Source organism: Salmo trutta, chromosome 1 (genome assembly GCF_901001165.1).
Source record: "Salmo trutta chromosome 1, fSalTru1.1, whole genome shotgun sequence".
Lineage (NCBI taxonomy): Eukaryota > Metazoa > Chordata > Actinopteri > Salmoniformes > Salmonidae > Salmo > Salmo trutta.
In genome coordinates this window covers 16167161-16174572 of record NC_042957.1, presented here as the reverse complement: position 1 = coordinate 16174572, position 7412 = coordinate 16167161, and positions in this window count along the sequence as shown.

Here is a 7412-nt window from a genome sequence, read left to right as displayed (position 1 = left end):
TGCTTAAACTGACTAATATGGATACATTTAGATGGCTTTCCTTTATTGAGGCCTACAGTGCATTTGGAAAGTATTCAGACCCCTTGACTTTTTCCACATTTTGTGACAGCCTTATTCTAAAATGGATTAAGTAGTTTTTTCCCCCCTATAATTATAAAGCAAAAACAGGTTTTTACATTTTTGATAATTTTATTTAAATGAATCTTAAATGCTTGTTTTCAGACCCTTTACTCAGTACTTTGTAGAAGCACCTTTGGCAGCGATTACAGCCTTGAGTCTTCTTGGGTATGACTTTACAAGCTTGACAAGCCTGTATTTGGGGAGTTTCTCCCATTCTCTGCAGATCCCCAAATTTTGTATTTTTATTTCACCTTTATTTAACCAGCTAGGCCAGTTGAGAACAAGTTCTCATTTAAAACTGCGACTTGGCCAAGATAAAGCAAAGCAGTGCGACCAAAAACAACACAGTTACACATGGGATGAACAAATGTACAGTCAATAACACAATAGAAAATCTGTATACAGTGTGTTCAGATGAGGATGTGCAAGTAGAAATACTGGTGTGCAAAAGAGCAGAAAAAACAAACATATGGGGATGAGGTAGGTAGTTGGTTGGATGGGCTATTTACAGGTGGGCTGTGTATAGCTGCAGCGATCGGTAAGCTGCTCTGACAGCCAATGCTTGAAGTTAGTGAGGAAGATATAAGTCTCCAACTTCAGTGATTTTTGCAATTCGTTCCAGTCATTGGCAGCAGAGAACTGGAAGGAATGGCAGCCAAAGGAGGTGTTGGCTTTGGGGGTGACTAGTGAAATATACCTGCTGGAGCGCGTGCTACGGGTGGGTGTTGCTATGGTGACCAGTGAGCTGAGATAAGGCGGGGCTTTACCTAGCAAAGACTTATAGATGACCTGGAGCCAGTGGGTTTGGCGACGAATATGTAGCGAGGACCAGCCAACGAGAGCATACAGGTTGCAATGGTGGGTAGTATATGGGGCTTTGGTGACAAAATGGATTGCACTGTTATAGACTGTCCAAATTGCTGAGTAGAGTGTTGATGGCTATTTTGTAAATGGTATCACCGAAGTCAAGGATCAGTAGGATAGTCAGTTTTACGAGGGTATATTTGGCAGCATGAGTGAAGGAGGCTTTGTTGCGAAATAGGAAGCCGATTCTAGATTTAATTTTGGATTGGAGATGCTTAGTATGAGTCTGGAAGGAGAGTTTACAGTCTAGCCAGACAGCTAGGAATTTATAGTTGTCCACATATTCTAAGTCAGAACCGTCCAGAGTAATGATGCTAGGCGGGCAGGCAGCGATCGGTTGAAGAGCATGCATTTAGTTTTACCTGCATTTAAGAGCAGTTGGAGGCCACAGGAGTGTTGTATGGCATTGAAGCTCATTTGGAGGTTTGATAACAGTGTCCAAAGAAGGGCCTGATGTATACAGAATGGTGTCGTCTGCGTAGAGGTGAATCAAAGAATCACCAGCAGCAAGAGCGACATCATTGATATATACAGAGAAAAGAGTCGGGCCGAGAATTGAACCCTGTGGCACCCCAATAGGGACTGCCAGAGGTCCGGACAACAGGCCCTCCGATTTGACACACTGAACTCTGAGAAGTAGTTGGTGAACCAGGCGAGGCAGTCATTAGAGAAACCAAGGCTGTTGAGTCTGCCGATAAGAATACGGTGATTGACAGAGTCGAAAGCCTTGGCCAGGTTGATGGAGACGGCTGCACAGTACTGTTTTTTTATCGATGGTGGTTATGATATTGCTTAGGACCTTGAGCGTGGCTGAGGTGCACCCGTGACCAGCTCGGAAACTGGATTGCATAGCGGGAAAGGTACGGTGGGATTTGAGATGGTCGGTAATGTGTTTGTTCACTTGGCTTTCGAAGACTTTAGAAAGGCAGGGCAGGATGGTTATAGGTCTGTAACAGTTTGGGTCTAGAGTGTCTCCACCTTTGAAGAGGGGGTGACCGCAGCCGCTTTCCAATCTTTAGGAATCTCAGACAATATGAAAGAGAGGTTGAACAGACTAGTAATAGGATCAAGATCTGTCAGGTTGAATGGGGAGCGTCGCTGCATAGTTATTTTCAGGTCTCCAGAGATGTCCGATCGAGTTCGAGTCCGGGCTCTGGCTGGGCCACTCGAGGACATTCAGACTTGTCCCGAAGCCACTCCTGCGTTGTTCTGGCTGTGTGCTTAGGGTTGTTGTCCTGTTGGAAGGTAGACTTTCGTCCTGAGCACTCTGGAGCAGATTTCCACATTTAAAGGGATGGCTTTTTGAAATGTGATTTATAAATCAAGTCTAAGAAGCTGTAGATCTGTTCTATGTGAGCGATGTCAATGCTTTTCGTTAAATAGTTTTGCATCTTTTACTTTCGGTTTTGTACAGCAGCTTCAAACAGCAGACACAATGTTTTTGGTTATGGAAAATATTTCACAGCGGTTTAGACAGTATAGTGTTGAGAATCTTTGTACCATCTTAAAACTATTAGAGTTTTAGCAACCAGGAAATGGCAGCACGATTTCTGCATAGTGCGACTTTAAGATGAAACCTCAATGAGAATCTGTTGGCCGGCAAGTGGGAGGATTTTTAGCGGGTGAATTAAGCAATAAGGCCCGAGGGGGTGTGGTATATGGCCAATATACCATGGCTAAGGGCTATTCTTATGCCCGACTCAACGTGGAGTGCCTGAATACAGCCCTTAGCCGTGGTATATAGGCCATATACCACACACCTGAGGTACCTTATTGCTATTATAAGCTGGTTACCAACGTAATTAGAAGAGTAAAAACATGTTTTGCCATACTGTACCCGTGGTATACCACAGCTTTCAGTCGATCAGCATTCAGGGCTCGAACCACCCAGTTTATAATAACATATTTGTCACAGATTACTCAAGTGGCTACTCTAACAATTAAAATAAATGTCTTGAAAAATGGAAGGCAGTCTGGAGAAGGCAAGATCAGGTGGGACCATTCTAGCCAATGAGTGCAGATATGCGATTGAACGCCCATCACAATGGTTTCCACTAGTAACCACAGCCACCATGTCAAAATTGGCTATATTGTAAACATTTATGGGGAAAAAAAGGCCTTTTTGGTTTGAATTTAACTTGAGGCATAATGTTACCAGTGGGGATAGGGTTAAGTTTAAAATCATATTTTAACAAAAAAAATTGAACTTGGTGGGATTTATGACTTTGTGGTTGTGGTGACCAGACACAACTCTGATATAGAAGTTTTTTTTTTATCTCAAAGTTGTCGGGATGTCACGTGTCCTAGTTGTATCAGTACACTTGTAACAACCTAATCTCTACGAAACTTCTAATCGACCAAATAATACGTAGCAAATAAGCCATTACATTTTGCTAACCAAATTCGACACGCATTGCCCTCTATACAAGAACTCCTTGCTTGGTGAGCAAAAAAAAAACAGCTGGTGAAGCCAGATTTTGGGCCCAGTTATCCCTCACACTTCGCCTCTTCCTCTGAATTTATTCAGTGCCCGCAAGGTAGCCACACATGTAGAGCACGTTACATGCCTGCGTAAGGTAAGTCTGATTGGGCGTCTTCGAACGGATCACTTTTGTCATGTCGATGACCATCGTTGGTCACCGCCTTTCTAAGTGTGGTGCATGATGGGAATAAAATTGTCCGACTTGCCCCTACATGGAGTTGATGTTCTTTCTCACTAATTGATTGTACATTGTACAGACAGAGCCCCACATGTTTTGAGCCCCACATTTTTTGCAAAAATAACTACATATAATTATAACATTTTTGGGGGGGCTTGGGCATTAATACATGTCACATATCAGTTTGCAAACAGGGTAAAAATAATATGTATCATTGAGTTAATAAAGCCGCATACAAACATGGTCTCTTTTTTGTTTTCTTGAGTAAGGCAGCTCTAAAATGCAGGTGTTTCAGCTTAGTTCAGTGCTTTCTGTGGTGGTGGGGCAAGCCAGCAGAAAATACAGAGCGTTGCGCAGTGATTGGCTCAGTGTTTTGTCACTCATGGGGACTTAACGTCACTGCCAAGTGTAAGAGCAGACCTTGAAAATTCTTGCCCTTTGGCTGCTGCCATAGAAGTGCCCATCCAAGAAGGCTCAAGGTCATTGGCCACAGATAAAATGACGTCAAATCACGTTATATGTACAGTAGCTTTGATTGGACTGAGCATGTCAACGTCATACTTTCAAAATCTTAGCTTGCAGACATCATGAATCAAGTCGACAATCTACTGGTAAATCCTTTTTAATCCTTGTCATATGAAGAGAAATTATAGATAAGAGTATCGGTGCTCTTTGGCCATTTGACATTAACATTACAAAAAGAGTGGTTTGGAAGGAATAAGTGACTAGCTGTGTGGTCCCAAATCTGGGATTAAGGAGCTCTTTTCCAAGTTTAAAATGATAAACATTCAACATTGGCCATCCTGTCAATGTTAACTCGGAGGACCACCGCACCACCTTCCTGTTCAAGTGAGCCGACCACAACAATGTGAGTCCAAAAATGTCTTGTATGCTGCTGCATAAATGGTGTAATATGTCTGGGAGATATGTATACTGTAGCTAAGAAAGTAATACCAAGTGTATGTTGTGTAGTAAAATGTTAGTAGCCCATGTGCCTCATCCTAATAATTTAGTCTATTTACCCCTCTTAATTTAGCCCACTGTTCTGACTGTTCTACTGTAGCCTATAACCTGTTTTAGAGAAATGTAATCATTGAATATTGTAAGAGCTTTCATTGTCTGCTTATATGCCCCCTTTATACGGTTCTAACTTGGTGTACATGGAGAGCACTGTAAGAACGACCCATGTTCTGAATTCTGCTGCTGTACATTTCAAAGGTGCTGAACAAATAGTTACATTGACTAACTAACCTCTTATGCGCTTGTCGTCCCCTTACTGCCATAGTTTGTCCATCTCAATTGTCATTAGAAACCACATTTGTTTAAGCAAGTCAGCCATATTAGCTATGTTTCTTTTAAAGGTAGTAAATGAGGCTGAGTGAACTGTTTCGCTGCCAGACAAGGCTCCGCTGATAGCCAGGTGTAGCAGTGGTAAGGTGTTGGGCCTGCTGTTGGGACTCTGCTGTTGAGACAGCTTTATGTAGGCCCTAACAGTTTGTGGGCACCGTTTGTCACCGTTATAGTGCAATTAATATACTGCTCAAAAAAATAAAGGGAACACTAAAATAACACATCCTAGATCTGAATGAATGAAATAATCTTATTAAATACTTTTTTCTTTACATAGTTGAATGTGCTGACAACAAAATCACACAAAAATAATCAATGGAAATCCAATTTATCAACCCATGGAGGTCTGGATTTGGAGTCACACTCAAAATTAAAATGGAAAACCACACTACAGGCTGATCCAACTTTGATGTAATGTCCTTAAAACAAGTCAAAATTAGGCTAAGTAGTGTGTGTGGCCTCCACGTGCCTGTATGACCTCCCTACAACGCCTGGGCATGCTCCTGATGAGTTGGGGGATGGTCTCCTGAGGGATCTCCTCCCAGACCTGGACTAAAGCATCCGCCAACTCCTGGACAGTCTGTGGTGCAACGTGGTGGATGGAGCGAGACATGATGTCCCAGATGTGCTCAATTGGATTCAGGTCTGGGGAACGGGCGGGCCAGTCCATAGCATCAATGCCTTCCTCTTGCAGAAACTGCTGACACACTCCAGCCACATGAGGTCTAGCATTGTCTTGCATTAGGAGGAACCCAGGGCCAACCGCACCAGCATATGGTCTCACAAGGGGTCTGAGGATCTCATCTCGGTACCTAATGGCAGTCAGGCTACCTCTGGCGAGCACATGGAGGGCTGTGCGGCCCCCCCAAAGAAATGCCACCCCACACCATGACTGACCCACCGCCAAACCGGTCATGCTTGAGGATGTTGCAGGCAGCAGAACGTTCTCCACGGCGTCTCCAGACTCTGTCACGTCTGTCACATGTGCTCAGTGTGAACCTGCTTTCATCTGTGAAGAGCACAGGGCGCCAGTGGCGAATTTGCCAATCTTGGTGTTCTCTGGCAAATGCCAAACGTCCTGCACGGTGTTGGGCTGTAAGCACAACCCCCACCTGTGGACGTCGGGCCCTCATACCACCCTCATGGAGTCTGTTTCTGACCGTTTGAGCAGACACATGCACATTTGTGGCCTGCTGGAGGTCATTTTGCAGGGCTCTGGCAGTGCTCCTCCTGCTCCTCCTTGCACAAAGGCGGAGGTAGCGGTCCTGCTGCTGGGTTGTTGCTCTCCTACGGCCTCCTCCACGTCTCCTGATGTACTGGCCTGTCTCCTGGTAGCGCCTCCATGCTCTGGACACTACGCTGACAGACACATCAAACCTTCTTGCCACAGCTCGCATTGATGTGCCATCCTGGATGAGCTGCACTACCTGAGCCACTTGTGTGGGTTGTAGACTCCGTCTCATGCTACCACAAGAGTGAAAGCACCGCCAGCTTTCAAAAGTGACCAAAACATCAGCAAGGAAGCATAGGAACTGAGAAGTGGTCTGTGGTCACCACCTGCAGAACCACTCCTTTATTGGGGGTGTCTTGCTAATTGCCTATAATTTCCACCTGTTGTCTATTCCATTTGCACAACAGCATGTGAAATTTATTGTCAATCAGTGTTGCTTCCTAAGTGGACAGTTTGATTTCACAGAAGTGTGATTGACTTGGAGTTACATTGTGTTGTTTAAGTGTTCCCTTTATTTTTTTGAGCAGTGTATATTGTTTAGTGTTGTGTAGTGGCATTGCTGGCATGCATTCCACTTACAGTTGAAGTCGAATGTTTACATACACTTATGTTGGAGTCATTAAGTCGTTTTTCAACCACTCCACAAATTTCTTGTTAAACTATAGTTTTGGAAAGTCGGTTAGGACATCTACTTTGAGCATGACAAGTAATTTTTCCAACAATTGTTTACAGACAGATTATTTCACTTATAATTCACTATATCACAATTCCAGTGGGTCAGAAGTTTACATACACTAAGTTGACTGTGGCTTTTAACAGCTTGGAAAATTCCAGAAAATGATGTCATGGCTTTTGAAGCTTCTGATAAGCTAATTGACATAATTTGACCCAATTGGAGGTGTACCTGTGGATGTATTTCAAGGCCTACCTTCAAATTAAGTGCCTCTTTGCTTGACATCATGGGAAAATCCAAAGGAATCAGCCAAGACCTCCACAAGTCTGGTTCATCCTTGGGAGCAATTTCCAAACGCCTGAAGGTACCACGTTCATCTGTACAAACAATAGTACGCAAATATAAACACCATGGGACCACGCAGCCATCATAACGCTCAGGAAGGAGACACGTTCTGTCTACTAGAGATGAACGTACTTTGGTGTGAAAAGTACATATCAATCCCAGAACAACA